General features: G+C 44.9%; 1 pseudogene; it reads right to left on the minus strand.

The window, feature by feature from the left end:
* Positions 1-276: 276 nt before the first annotated feature.
* Rpl23al7 (ribosomal protein L23A like 7) lies at positions 277-789 on the minus strand (annotated as a pseudogene).
* Positions 790-16,018: the final 15,229 nt, after the last annotated feature.

Genomic DNA, 16,018 nt, shown 5'->3' on the forward strand with positions numbered 1-16,018 from the left:
GTGATTGTTGGGGGGAGGGCGGTAATGGGGGGAGGATGGGGAGGGGAACACCCATAGAGAAGGAGAGGGGGAGGGGTTAGGGGGATGTTGGTCGGGAAACAGGGAAGGGGAATAACAATTGAAATGTAAATAAGAAATACTCAAGTTAATAAAGATGAAAAAAAAGATAAAAAAATCATGTATTGTCAAATTATTTCCTTTTTTCAAATAAACAAACTTAAATTTTGTTGTTGTTTGTTGTTGATGATGATTGTTTTTATTTATGGTGGAAAAAAAAGTATATATTTAGAATTAACCATCTGGACTCACTTTAGATGATCCCAATCTTGTTGGCAACATCTAGAGCGTCATAATCAGGAGCCAAGCGAACATACGCCTTATTCTCTCCGTCAGGCCTACTGCAAAAGTCAGAGTATTGACTTTGGCCACGTCAATGTCATAGAGTTTCTTCAGGGCCTGTTTGATCTGGTGCTTGTTGGCCTTAACATCCACAACGAACACAAGCGTGTTGTTGTCCTCTATTTTCTTCATGGCTGACTCGGTGGTCAGTGGGAATTTGATGATAGCATAGTGGTCAAGTTTGTTTCTCCTGGGTGCACCCTTCCGAGGATATTTTGGCTGCCTCCGGAGCCGCAGGGTCTTGGGCCGCCTGAAAGTGGGTGACGTTCGGATCTTCTTTTTGTGGCTGTCGACACCTTTCAGCACTGCCTTCTTAGCTTTCAAGGCCTTCCCTTTGACTTCGGCTTTGGGAGGGGCAGGAGCTTCCTTCTTCGCTTTCGGCGCCATCTTGGCGAAAAAAATGATGATGATTTTTATTTTATGTGTACGTGTCTGCCTGCATGTCTGCACAGAGACCACAGCAGTGCATGCAGTACCTGTGGAGACCAGAAGTAGGCAGTAAATCCCCTGGAGCTGAAGGTACAAGTGATTGTGAGCTTACTGTTGTACATGCTGGAAACAGAGTTCAGGTCCTCTGCAAGAGCAGCAAATGTTCTTAATGACTGGGCCATCACTCGAACCCCTGGTCATGAGCCTCTGGTCAGCACTGGGTGCAAATATAATAATCTGCAAGCCATCAAGCCAATTGGTGATGACTATGCTCAAGGCCACGCCCACGAAAATGCTACTACCACAACTGCCAAGATGTCCTGTCTCTCCAAGTATAAACCCTCATTCTTCAGTCATGTTGGACGGAAGTTTTCTTTGGATATCAGCTATGGGTTCCTGTTCTGAGAAAGGGGATCCTTCCTTTACTCTGGCAGAGCAAAACAACTTTTCAACTTAGCAAAGCCCCTCCACATTTCTCGGGTGGGGGGTGAGTGGCCATGCCTATAGCTGATTCAACAGAGGTGGCAAGGCAGAAGGTCGGAAGTAGCTGTGTTAGCTGCTTTTCTTGTGAGAATGCAGATTGTGACTCACAGATTTGGGGAAGGTAGGAGTGTGAGGTAGGAGGTCACATCATATCTGAAGTCAGAAAGCAGAGAGAGATGAACCCGGGTCTCAACTGGCTTTGTCCTTTTTATCAGTCTAAGGTCTTACCCAACTGGGATAGTGCCACCCATATTTTGGAACACCCAAATCTGTTGGAAGGAGCAACTTCATGAAGGTCCAGAGTTGTGTTTCCTAGGTGATTTTCAATCCTATCAAGTTGACAATCAAGATTAAGAATCTGTGACAAAAAAGTAAGGTATAAAATGCCCACATCGGTTATGAAACTGACGCCCATCTAGGTGAGGTGAGCATTCCAGGATGTAAATGTTACTAATCATATTTCTGTTTCATCATTTTCCCCACCTTTCTCAAGAGGCTGAGTGTGCTGCCATCAATCTTGGAGTCCAGGGCTGTCCCACACCAGGGGGAGATATGAGACACATGGAAACGAGAAGGTAGAAAGAGAAGAGGAAGATAACAGGACGAAAAAAATAAAACCAAAAGAAAGGAGAGTGGAAAACAAGGGATTTGTAAAAAACCTCTCCTTTGTTGTTTGGTGATGGTGACTCACTACATAATGCCTCACGCTGTGGTCTTCTCTTCTCAGCCTTCCAAACAGTCAGATTGCAGGTGTGCACCATATGTTTATAAAGACACTGATATTAGAGGGATCAAGCTAACGAGCCAAGCATACCAATCAGATTTAACCATAGAAGCCAAGTGTCCTAACACTGTGTGTCTTAGAAATGTGATACAGTTAGGAAGCCCATCGTAACATCTGAATCCACCAACTCTCCAGCAATGACTATCATTTTACAAAAACATTTTAGAAAAACAATTGATTATAAAGCCATGCTATAAGGGGAAAAAAAACCACCAAATCCTAGCTATCAAATATTCTATTGATGGAACGACCCAATGTCTTAGGGTTCTCTCAGAATCAGTTCTGAGGCAGAAGATCACGTGAAATGAGGGGAAATTCCCACAAAGGAGCAGAACAGACACAATGTGCAAAGAAAGGTTAGACTGCACCACAGTTAGAATGAAGGACTCAGTAAACCCACCGGGGCATGCTGGCACTTCAAACCAGAAGAGCGTTCGTGACTTTGCGCCTTCACAGTGAGTTGACTCATATTTGCTGTCTGAGAAAGGGTGAGTGCACCACAGTAGGGGCACCTGACAGCTACCTCTCTGCAACTTATTTGTCTTCCCACCCATTCGTTCCCAATCCCAGAAGCACTGCATGATGGTTACTCCTAATTATCAAATTGGTCGCATTAAAAAGGCACTAAGGGAATTAGTTAAGTACACCTCTGGGAATGCGGACTTCTCCAGAGACAATTAACGCTAAAGACATTGCCTTCATGAGGGTTTTGATCTATTGGGGATTCAAGGTTTGAAAAGAGAACTGGGAGATGTTAGAACAATAGAAGGCAGGGCCTTGTTGGAAGAGATAGGCTGCTGAGGTGGACCCTGTCTGTCTCTCTGCTCCACTTCCTGACCACTATGTGGTGAACAGCTCCCTCCTCTACTTGCTTGCTCCTTCTGTTGTAATGTTTCACCTCTCTGTGTTGGCCAGTCTTCTATTAACTTGACACAGGTTAGAGTTATCTAAAAGGAGGGGACTCAATTGAGAAAATGCCTCCCTAAAATCTGGCTGTAAGGCATTTTATTTTTTGTTTTTGTTTGGTTTTTTTTAAAAAGATTTATTTATTTATTTCATGTATGCAAGTACACTGTCGCTGTCTTCAGACACACCAGAAGAGGGCATCCAATCCCTATTACAGATGGTTGTGAGCCACCATGTAGTTGCTGGGAATTGAACTCAGGACCTGTGGAAGAGCACTTGACCTTCCAGAGTTCTTAACCTCTGAATCAGCTCTCCAGCCCCAGGCTTTTTTTTTTTTTTTTTTTTTGGTTCTTTTTTTTCGGAGCTGGGGACCGAACCCAGGGCCTTGTGCTTCCTAGGTAAGCGCTCTACCACTGAGCTAAATCCCCAGCCCCCCCAGGCATTTTCTTAATTAATGATTAATGAGGTCCCGTTATAGGTCGTGCCACCCCTGGGGTAGTGGTCCTTATTCTGTAAGAAAACAGGCTGAGCAAACCAGAAGGAGCCAGCCAATAAGCAGCACTCCTCCATGGTTTCTGCATCAGCTCCTGCCTCCAGTATCCTACCCTGTTTGAGTTCCTGCTCTGGCTTCCCTCAGAGATGGACTGTTACATGAAAGTGTACGCAGAAATAAACCCATTCCTTCGCTAGTCGCTTTGGTCATGGTGCTTCATCACAGCAATAGTAACCATAATCAGGACGTCCACCCATTGCAGGCCTGGGATCAACAGAGTCAAAGGCTGTGGGCTCACAGAAACCATAAGAGGAATAAATGTTTTGCCTGTTTGTCAATCTCTCAAGTATTTTAGTCATTGTTATGCAAAAGTACTAACAGATCTGCCCCTGAGTTACAGTAGATCACTGCTATACCCTACCAATTGATCTAAGAATTTTATGGTTCTGACGAAACCCAGCTCTGGCCACAAGGTCATTGAGACAATCCCAACCTACAAGGCCTAGGAACTTAAAAGCAGCTGATTTGTGAATGGTCTATCATTCTCCGCTATAATAAGCATGGCCTTGAGCCAGAACCCTGGGAACATTTGTTGTGATTTTCCTGTGAGAGTTTGTGACATCTTTTCTATTGTCAGTACTTCCTGTACCATAGTGTATACGTCATGTGCCCCAAACAACAGGGCTGCTTTTTCCCACTCTGAACCTGCTGCAGGTCCTTTCCCTCTATGAGCCCCAAGCAAGCCTGGAAAACCTTCCATGCCATTCAGCAAAGGGGTCAAGCATTACTTCTACACATAGACTAAGAACCCTAATGACCTAGCAAATGTATCATTTCCTTCTTAGCCTCAGGAAGAGTAAAATTCTATTACTTGTCCTTCGCTTTGGGGAGAATGTGCCAGCATACTCCAGATTTCTGAGCATTTCTCTGGAAGAGTAGACCCTCGGGTATCTGCAAGGATTATGTCCTATCTGCTGGAATGCAGGCGTCTTAAACTCCTTAAGGACTTGTCTCTTGCTGCTCATTTGGTAAGATTAACCTGTCTTTGGTAAAGCGTGCAGATTCGATGCTCCGAGGAATTCCAAGTTGCTCTCACCCGCCTTAGGCTACGTAAGAGAGAGAAGCAACTTGTGGAAACAAGGGGAGAATTGGCTTTAATAGAAGGGAAAGGGTCATTTCTGCAGGCCAGGAGATCTCAGGAGAATCCAACGATGTCCTGCCTCCAGTACGTTAATCCAGATGCAGGTGGCTCCAGCCCCAGTCACAGGAAAGACCCAATCTGCACACCACACCACATTGGCTATCCAGCCTTCTTCAAACCCATAGTACCCTTCAATTTAAGTCCTAGATCTGATAGCCATTTGCCCTCTGACCGCAGAGATAAGAAACCCATTGTAGGCTATCAAGGAAGCCTACAATCAAGGTGAATGAGTAATCAGGAGCAGATTTTCACTGGCTTTTCTCCTCACTGAATCAGTAACCCCAGGCAAAGCCATCCAAGTTGCCACCATTGTTATGCTTCCTAATTGCCTCAAGTCTACCAAATGCTGTGAGACTGTCCTCAACAGTACATTCTCTTCTAGTGCCCTGTGACAGTTTGTCATCCTTTGAACATCTGTGCCTATAGGAGCTGCAGGAACCTGTCTACCAAAAGTGCCATTTGTACTGCCAGGTGACTCCAAAATCCCATTTTAGATTCTGCCTGCTAGGATCACTCCGGGCAGGCCCTCAGTTCTCCTAGGAAATTATTTCAGTTCTCTGGGGAGGAGCCTCAGGAGGAGAGCCTAAAGGGGAACAAAGGAAACAGGACTGGGACAGGGAAGAAACTGAGCTATGTGGTCACCGCTGACATCTAAGGTCGCCTTGCAGAGAGCTTGGCAGTTGGGCTAGCCTTTCAGAGTTGTCTGAAATTGAGGCAAGAGGGCTAGGCATTTTACCCTCTGAACCACTTGTTGTTCAGGGCATGAGACCTAGAAAACTCACTCTCCCGACAGACACAGAAAAGAGCGCTCTGATCATGAAGGACCTGGAGAAGAGAAGCAAACCACCTCTACTCAACGGTTGAAAGGGAAAAAGAGACAGGCACCATTATCACAGGATAAGAGCTTTATGAACAGATCAACCAAAGGCAATGTGTTGGTTTGGCTTTGATCCTGGCCCACACAAACCAACTATAAGAACAGAATCTGAGGTAGTTAGAGAAGAGTCCATGCAGACTTTGTATTGGCCTATATTACAGAATTATCATTACCTTTGTTGCAGGTGATAATGGCCGAATAGCTATGTAGAGAGAGCCTTTGTCTACTTGCAGTGCATACTGAAATGCAGAGGAAATGATTTGATGTATTGACATGTTTCAGGGAGTTACTGGAGGAAAAGATATTTAAAGATTGGTTTAGGGGCTAGAGAAATGGCCAAGAGCATATACCCACGTCAGGAAGCTCTCGGCTGCCTGTAATTCCAGTTCCAGGAGATCCAATGTCTTTGGCCTCTTGGGCAATTGCACTCACGTCCATACAACTACACACACACACACACACACACACACACACACACACACACACACACAGGTTGGGGTGGGATAAGGTTAAGAATATAATAAATCTGCCAACCAACCAGAGCTTCCAGGGACTAAGCCACTACCATGGACTGACCCTGGGCTCCAACCTCATAGGTAGCAATGAATATCCTAGTAAGGGCACCAGTGGAAGGGGAAGCCCTTGGTCCTGCCAAGGCCAAACCCCCAGTGAATGGGATTCTTGTGGGGAGGGTGGTAATGGGGGGAGGGTGGGGAGGGGAACACCCATAGAGAAGGAGAGGGGGGGTTAGGGGGGATGTTGGCCTGGAAACGGGGGGGGGGGGGGAGGAATAACAATCGAAATGTAATGGAAACTGGGAAAGGGAATAACAATCGAAATGTAAATAAGAAATACTTAAGTTAATAAAGATAAAAAAAAAGAAAGGTTCAGTTTTAAAAAAAAGAAAGAGACAACAGTCTGAATAAGATGCACACATCTCCCAGGCCTGGAGCTGTAGCATTCTTTAGCGTAGTCTTGGAACCTGCACGAGGGTCCTACCACGCCCTACACTCTGCTCTTGACCTTTTCCCAGACTGCTTGCTCAAAATTGTTCTTTTCCCCTTGGCTTGTTCCTTTCCTTTCCTTCCTCCTTAAAAAAAAAAAAGACGGTATATTTTTATTTTATGTGTTTGAGTATTTTGCCCGCATGCCTGCCTCCCTGTGTACCCTGTGCATGCAGTGCACCAGGAAAGGGTGTTGAATCCCTTGGAACTGGGATGGTTGTGAGCTCCTAGTGTGGGTGCTGGGTCTTCCACATGAGCGGCGTGTTCTCCTAACTACAGACCCATCTCTCCTGCCTTGAAAAATAAAGCATCTAGGGAGATGTGCTCCTGAGGAAACAAATAACGAGAAGGGGAAGGTTGAGAAGTATGCAGAGGAAGTTCAAAAAAAAAAAGAATATAATAAATCGTTTTTTATGGTGGAAAAAAAGTAGATATTAGAATTAGCCCGATGGACTCAATTAGGTAATCCCAGTTTTGCTGGCATCATCCATAGCACCTTGATCAGGAGCCAGGTGAACCTTCTACTCCGTCAGGCTGTATCAGGGCACTGACTTGGCCACGTCAGTGTCATAGTTCCTCATGGCCTGTTTGATCTGGTGCTCGTTGGCCCTGACATTCACAATGAGCACAGCGTGCTGCTGTCCTCTGTCTTCTCCATGGCGGACTCGGTAGTCAGGGGAGTGTGATGATGGCAGAGTGCTCAAGTTTGTTTCTCCTGGGGTACTCTTTTGGGGGTATTTGCCATTTCCTCAGGTCTTGGGCAGCCAGAAGGTGAGTTATATGCAGATCTTCTGTTTTGTGAACGCCTTCTGGCACCACCTTCTTAGCTTTCAAGGAAGGCCTTAGCTTTGGTTTTGGCTTTGGCTTTTGGAGGGGTAGAAGTTTCCGCCTTCTTTTTCTTTCGTTTTCTTCTCTATCTTGGTGAAAGGCAAAAAAAAAAAAAAAAAAGGCAAAAATAAGTCTTTTTTAAAAGATTAAGTGTTGATAATTATTGATGTTGAATGACAAGTGATAAACATTTATTCTGACTTTATCCTTACATTATCTTAAAATTTCCATACAGAGATAACCAGGTATAGTGGTTTGCACCTGTCACCTACACACCTGAGAGGCTGAGGCAGTAGGATTCTAAGTTCAAGTGTAGCCCGGGTATACTGAGACCTTGCCTCAAAAAAAATTTTTTTTTAATTTAAAAACATACAATTTTCCAGGCATGGTGGTACAGGCCTTTAATTCCAAGACCTTGGAGGCAAAGGCAGGTGGATCTCTGTGATTCTGAGGTCAGCCTGGTCTGCACAGTGAGTCTGCACACCAGGGCTGTGTAGAGAGACCCCCATCAGTAATGATAACAATGATGACATATGATTATTAACTATGACATATAACTAACCATCCCTTATAAATACCACAAACCCCACTGCTGTCACTCAAATCCCAGGTTCCTTTCTGTGGTGTTTCCAAAGGCAGAAAACTATATCACAATTTAGAATACTAGATATTAATTTCAAAGAGATGCAACTTTTAAGACAACAACTAAACACTTAGAAGCTGTTTAAAGGCAGAGATTTATTTTCTTATGGGCTCGATAAATTGTCCTCAGAGCCTAGGACATGACTTAGCTCTCAGTAAATGATGAATAAAAGTCTATGGGAAGAAAGATGACAGAAATATTCCCTGGGCTACTCTTATGTCACCATCCACCACTCCCTTAGTTTTTTCCTGTGCTCTAGATTGCCTGGATTCCACTCAGGCTCTGTATTCAGTGGGGGGCGGGGGTCGAAAGTCCCCCCATCTTGGTTTTTGGCCTTGTGTGAGCACTGACTCTTCATCTGTAGCTAATATTCTTATTGCTATTATCAACAGTGACATCCTCCCACCAGCCAACCCCCCCTCCAAGTGGGTGTTCTGCAGCAGAGAAGAACCTAATATATAAACCACCGTGCTGAAGAGAAAGCAGGAAGTTGAAAAGGGGAAAAGCTCAGCTCCTACACAAGTCAGAGACGGGGAAGGAGGAAGAAAAGGAATTGGGCAGATCCAAAAACCCTGAGGACTCGTGGGAAACTGTGTCAGACTTCTGGCCAGAAACTGAAGTGTGTGTCTGCAAAATATGGCTAGCCAAGCAACTGACCACTTCAACCTCCCAGCATCCTTTCTCCAGGGCCCTTAAGAGCTGCCCTCCCACACCTCACCCCCTCCCTTTCCCCAGCAAAGTCCAAAATCAGCAATCAGTGTTGACATCAATGAGCAAAGGGCTTACAGCCCCAGGTAAAACAAAAGACGCCCGCAAAAAGGCAAATGAGAAAAAGAACCCAAGGAAAGATCAGGATGGAAAAATAAACACGTGTAAAACAAACACCCACAGAGAGAAGGAGGAAAACCAAAGAGACAAGATCAGCCAGAAAAAATAAGAACAAAAACAACAAGAAAGGCCAAGAACAGGGGGTGGGGGAGGAGTTGACTAAAATAAAACACAGGCGTAATCCTTCATACAAAACTGAGGAGAGAGAAGGGATGGGGCTGAAAGCACCAAGCACAGGCCTAAGCACTTCTGCGCACACTTCTGCGCACACTTCTGCTCACATTTCTGCTCACACTTCTGCTCAGTTCATCTCCAGACCCACACTCCAAAGCGGATACTGCTGTGTTTTCCAGAGTGAGCACAGAATCTTACCAAGTTATGCTAGAGGTCTATACAGCTTTAAATGGTCGATGGCACACACCCACAATACTCTGGAGGCTGAGGTAGGAGGATCGTGAGTTCAAGACCAGCCTAGACTACATAGTGAGACCCTCAAAAGAAAAAAGGGAAAAATGGTAGGGTAGATACTAAACAGAACTCTGCTGCTTTCAAACCTGCTGCCTCCTGCAGCCTATCCTGGATTTAAGAAATGGGATAAATATGACTTCGAATCTTAGTTGATTATGTCCTCTAATACTAATAATCATATGCTCAACGATTTCTTAATTTTACAGTGTGCTGCCGAGGTCAAACCCAGGGTCTCGTGCATGCTAAGTGCATAGTCTTCCACTGAGTCACACACTCAGTGCTTGAATAATTTCTTGAAATTAATCCTCAATGTTTTTATTATTGTTCTTAAATTTCCTATTATTTTTATTACTATTTTATGTGTCTGGGTGTTTTGCCCACATGCATGTCTATACGATACTCGGTGTGCCTGGTACCCACAGAGGCCAGAAGAATGTGTCAGAGCCCCTAGAGCTAGAGTTCCAGGTGGTTATTAATTACCAGGTGGTGCTGAGAATCAAACCCTGGTCCTATGCAAGAGCAGCTACTATTCTAACCACTGAGTCATCTTTCCAGTTCCTGCTTTAATTTCCTTAAAACCATCATCCTCCTCGTCACACTCAGCTCTTTATTAACTATTAATAATTATTATTAATAAGTAATAAATGAATCCTAAAAGAGAAATGTCTCTAAAGTTCATGACAAGAGTCTGATGCCAATGGACGTGTGCAGTTGGTGTATGTGGAGAGCCCTGAACCGCATCTCTCTTTTATCTGGATTGAATCATAAACTCCAAGTGGGCAGGAGCCACAGACTAAATGTTTATCTTGTACAAAATAGCACACTGCCTTAAAACCCAAAGCTGCTCTAGGATCAGCCGAATAACTGAACCAATACCCAGTCTGATTGCCTTGTGACTTAGGGTTATAAGAAGATACCTTGTCTTGAGTTGGGGGATGTAGTTCAATGGTAAAGAGCTTGCTTATCAAGTACAAGTTCCAGGATTGGGTCCTAGTCATCAAAGGAGAAAGAAAGAGGGGGAGAGAGAGAAAGCAGGGTGTGGTAGCCGAGTTCCAGAGGTAAGATTTCTCCACAAGGGAAACTCTGATGTTCAGGAACAATCAGAGAGAAGCTTGACCTCTCAGCCACCCCCGGATGGCTTTGCTGCCTCTCTTAGGTCTTTTCTCTAGAAATGGTTCAGGTTTCCCGCTTCCTGTAGTCCAACCTTAGCTGCACCGTGTGCATGAAGAGGGGGGAGAGAACGTGCAGGCCAGGTGGCCACAAGCCTTGTGTTCCAATTCCTCAGCCCGTGGCTGTTCGGCTACAGAGGCCCTTCCCCTTCAACAGGGCTTTACAGGCCCCTCAGATTTACTGGCTGGGCTCCAAACGCAGTGTTGATTTTCCTGGTTCATAAAGCCAAACAGAGCTTCTGCTTGCCAGACAGGTGTATTTGTTTTTGAATGATAAGGACACTCAGTTGCTCTGTTTAGGCTAATAATAAGCACTTCAGAAATCCTTGTAAGTCTGAAAGCGGAAAGAATTAAAAAAAAAATCTTTCAACTGCTGAGTCTAATGGAGTCCTTGTCCTCTGAGAATGCAGGGTCTTGGTCTGAAGCTGGGTGCTTGCTGACTGACCCTGCTGGCAAGCAAGCCCCGTGGAATATTGTCTTTGAAAGCCCTCTGCCAACAAAAGAACCCTCAAATTATAGTTAATGGGCAGTTCCACAGTGAGGAGAAAGCAAATAATAGACAGGAGCGTGGCGGCCCCCGAAGACACCGGAAGAGTCTGCCGCAAGAGGGAGGCACCTCCTCCTTTCAGCCTAGTGGCCTGGACTGAGAGTGGACTTTTGTTTTTGAGACTTGAAATGGTAGCCAAGGAAAGCAAGTGTGGCAAAGGACCTTTGGAAAGAGCTCTGCAGAGAACGGTCTTGCTGTCCTTGAACCCACCTAAAGACCCAGTATTTCAAAAGAGGAAGCTTACAATGGAACGTGTGTTCAAGTCACTTTTCTAACCCTCCGCCTCAGTCATCAGAGCTATGGCGGATGAAATTCAGAGACAAATTGCAACAGCACTGGAGCCCAGAAGGCAGCCTCCCACTGGGCAGGGATGCTGTCATCCACTGAACTCATATTGAGTGAGCTTATGCCTCCAGTCCCAGTTTTTGCCCTTAATTCTCAATCAAGCTCATAGCTGTTGAGTTTGTCTCCACCAGCGGAAGACATCAGTGGAAAGAGACTTGCCTTGATGTCTGTCACCAAGATGGCTCCTTCTTCTGAGCTCTTGTGCTCAGGTCATCTTAGTGGAAAAGACACAACTCAGCTCCAGTACACACACACACACACACACACACACACACACACACACACAAATACACCCATACATACAAAGATAACATACATACATACCCAGATAATACACACACATACAGTGCACACACACATACACACACACACACAAATACACCCATACACACAAAGATAACATACATAACTAGATAATACACACACGTACAATACACACACGTATACATTCATGAACACACAGTACACATAAACACAACTAGGCACACATACACAGAAATGTACTCATAAATGCATAGTTAATACACGCATGCATGCACATACAAGGCACACACAGACACACATCAGCTCTTTCTTTGAGGTAAGCATGAAAGTGTGTCTGTTAGAAAGTTATCTTGTGTCTTAATTAAGGTTATCACCGTCCTGATGAAACACCGTGACTGAAAGGCATCTTGGGGAGGAAAGGGTTTGTTTTGCTCACAGTTCCATAGGACAGTTCATCCTTGAAAGCAGTTAAGGCAGGAACTCATACAGTGCAAGAGCCTAGGGACAAGCAGATGCAGAGGCCGTAGAGGGGTGCTGCCTACTGGCTTGCTCTTCGCGGCTTGCTTAGCCTGCTTTCTCACAATGGGCTGGGCCCTCCCCATCAGTAACTAATTAAGAAAAGGCTCTACAGATTGTTGTTATGGAGGCATTTTCTCAACTGGGATTTCCCTCTCCCAGATGACTCCAGCTTGTGTCAAAGTGACATAAACTGGTCAGAACAGCTTGCTTTGTTTCTCTCTGTGTAACCTCCCCTTTAGGTTTTTGGAGTCTCTACCAATCAGTCTAATCCTGGCCCCAGTTGTTTTGCTTCATTTTGTTTTGTGTTTGGAGCTAGGCCACACTGGATAGTCAGGGAACCACAATCCACCTGCTTCCACCTCTCTTGTGCTGGGGATTACAGGCTGATGCCACTGCTCCTGGCTCATATAGGTCCATCTGTGAGGGTCATACATAATCATTCCCTGCTTCATAGATTCCTCTTGCCTTGCTTTCTCTATAAATCACTTATTCTCCCAGCATTTTTTAAAAACCATGTTGTGATGATCCAATTACACATCTAAATATGCTCAAATATTCAGGGGTGAAGCATTTGCCACCTCCTAAAATAGCTCAGAGTCAGATTCACAGATAAGGTGTATGCACATATGTATATACATCTCTATACATCGGACACATACTCATTTGGCTTTGGTTATATATAAGATAAGCTACAGTTAGTGAACTTTGAAACATAATGGAAAGCCCACATATTCGTTGTTTCATTCTTTTGTATGCTGAAACTTGTTGCAAATAAAAACTTGAAAGAGCAAGTCAGAGGGAACAAGAGATAAAAGGAATGAATGAAACAAAGAAAGAAGGGAAAGGAAGGAAGCCGAGTGTCCTGGCAGGAGCCCGTAACCTCAGAACTTGGAACTTGGAGGCAGAAGGACCAGGAGGTAAAGACCAGCCTGGGCTACATTGGAGGGGCTGAGGAGGGAGGAGAGAGACAGACTGCCCCCTTAAGACAGCCCTGAGATATGCAGTGTTTAGAAGGAGCTGGTTCGCTCCTAAGGCCTCTCATGGTCATAGTCAACAATAGCCTACACATGTTTTTTAAGTCAGGTCTTGCTTGTGTGGACCTCTCTGTGTAGACCAGGCTGGCCTCAAATCACATATATTCACCTGCCTCTCCTTGGATGAACGGGATACACCACCATGCCAACAACATTACATACTGAGTGCTATTCGTTTATTTATTTATTTATTTTTTTGGTTCTTTTTTTCGGAGCTGGGGACCGAACCCAGGGCCTTGCGCTTCCTAGGTAAGTGCTCTACCACTGAGCTAAATCCTCAGCCCCGCTATTCGTTTATTTATTTTGTGAGCTTCGGTGTTCTGTGTGCACGGTTGTCTGGGCACCACTAATGTGTCTGGTGCCCAGAAAGGCTAGAAGAGTGTGTTAGATGCCCTGAACTGGAATTACAAAGAGTTGTCAGCCACCATGTGGGTGCTGGGAATCCAGCCCAAGTCCTCTGGAAGAGCAACACTACATATTAAAAAACTTACATACAGTTACTATCAGCTACATAACCGTGCTGTGAAATCTAATTCAAGATTCACTGAACCTTCACTGAGAATCCCTCTTTTGAGCATTCCCAGAAATTCAGCTGTTGACACCCTCATGGGCCATCCATACATTTGGCTGACAGATGAGATTTGTCATGGTGTGAACATGTGAAGTTGCAGGGGTCCTATTGCTGAGCTAGCTAAGGCAGGTTTTGGTTTTGGTGCGTGCGTGCGTGTATGTGTGTGTGTGTGCATGTGTGCGTGTATCAGGGGTCAGAGGACAACCTAGGTGAGTTGCTTCTCTCCTTCCACAGTGTGAATCAGGGGGATGGAACTCGAGTGGTCAGGTTGGACACAAGTGCCTTTACCAGCTGAGCCACCTCTCCAGCTCTTTCGAGGTACATGGAATTTCTGACTGGATGATCCAACTTGACCACCCAGCCCTCCTCATCCTGTGGGATGGCATATGTTCTCACAGTTCTGTCCATGATAATGCGTACAATTTGGCAACTTGCTGGCTGTGTCTTCTGGATAAAGCCTGACTTTTTTCCTCCTCGAATGAACATTTCCTCCTAAGCCTCATCCTCTCTCTTTTTCTACTGCGGGGATCAAGCCCAGGGCCTCACAGCACTGGGTAACTGTTCACCACAGAGCTGCATCTCCAGCCCCTGCCTGCTGACATTTAGCTCCCTGTCCTCCTGTTTTGCAGGCAGGCATGAGGTCCAGCAGTGATTCCCCAACAGAACGACAGTGAAGCAAGTTCAGAGTTCCTGACTGGAATGCTGAGATAAACAACACCGTATGCCCAGAACCATGCAGAAGCCTTTAACCAAAGTGAAGCTAAAGTATTTCCATCTAGAAGGCATGGTCTTGACATAAGTGTCAGCCTCACACCAAGCTCTGATGAAGCCCTGGCACTGTCCACAGACTGTGGTCTTCGTGAGCTTCTCATGTGCCACATTTCCCAAACTGCAGTGACAGATGTCTCCTGGGTTCTGAGTTTCACTGGTTCTTTTTCTTTCTTCAAATCCTTGATATGACCAAAGAATAAGGTGGCTTTGTGGGTTTTGAGATTTATTTGTTTATTCTACACATTGGGTGGTGTCCTTTAGACTAGACAACATTACTACCTTTACCTCTGGAGAGTAACCCAAATACTGGGCCAAAGGAACTGAATATTGCCTATGACTCCTAATGTCATAGACATGACATTTTTAAGAAATAAATCTTCCTCTAGTCTGTAGAAATGTCTAGAGACTCTGGGAGAAAGAATTCTGGCCTTCATATCAGATAGAGAGACAGAGAAAAGAACATGGTTTGTCCCTCCAAATGTCCAGAGGGCAGTTTAAGTAAATATGTTTCAGTCCGTAACTCTGTAGATAAACATCCCTCACCTTGGCACTGTGAAGTGCACGCCAAGGCAGAATACATTTTCTTGGCCCTTAGTTTCCAGGCCTCAGCTCTGTGCTGGGTCCCAAAGTGCTTTGTGTTTTGGAAACTCCAAACCATGCAAAACTCAGTAGGTCTGGTGTTTGAACGTATGAATAAAACAAGCCAAGTTTCCATCTGACCTTGGCTGACCTTGAAACCAATCGTTCTTCCAGTGCTAGCCCAGTCAAGAGTGAAGCGTGTGGTTTCATCTCAGTTTTACCACAGGCTTTGTGATGAAACCGTAAGAAACCCACTGAGATTCCTGCTCCCTTCCCTGTCTTCTCTCAAGATCCTTTTGCAGAACCTGGTGAGTTTTATGGTCCATGACCACACAGCTCTGTGATTTCTGTTCCACAGAAGAGAAACAAGTTTCTGCTCAGCAGAACTTTTTGAGAATTCAGCAATAAAAACACAGAGTCACAGCCAGGCTTGGTGGCCCACACTTGTAATACCAGCCCTTGGGAGGCAGAAATGGGAGAAATACGTTGTGAGTATGAGACCAGCCTAGGGTAAACATTGAGAACTTGTCTCAAAACCACACCTATTAAAAGGGGGGAGGGGATGCAGATAGTATTACTAAAATCCATTCAGCATAATACTCACAGATCCAACACAAATCTACATAATAAGAATATTAGGTCAGACATAACAGCAACTCAAATAAGAAATTATTTGAAAGTTGTGGGAGGGTTTGTATTTATATAGAAGAGGACCTAGGAGAAGAAAACACAAGAGCTGACAAATTTTACCCTAGAGTAGAAGTACAAGTATATAAAACTGGGATAGCGGCCTGAGAGACACCAGAGACAAAAAGAGTAGGGATTTATCCTTCCATGGAGTAGCTCCACGTTTCCAACTCTGGAATAAAGAAAGAA

Source organism: Rattus norvegicus, chromosome 6 (genome assembly GCF_021556685.1).
Source record: "Rattus norvegicus strain SHRSP/BbbUtx chromosome 6, alternate assembly SHRSP_T2T, whole genome shotgun sequence".
Lineage (NCBI taxonomy): Eukaryota > Metazoa > Chordata > Mammalia > Rodentia > Muridae > Rattus > Rattus norvegicus.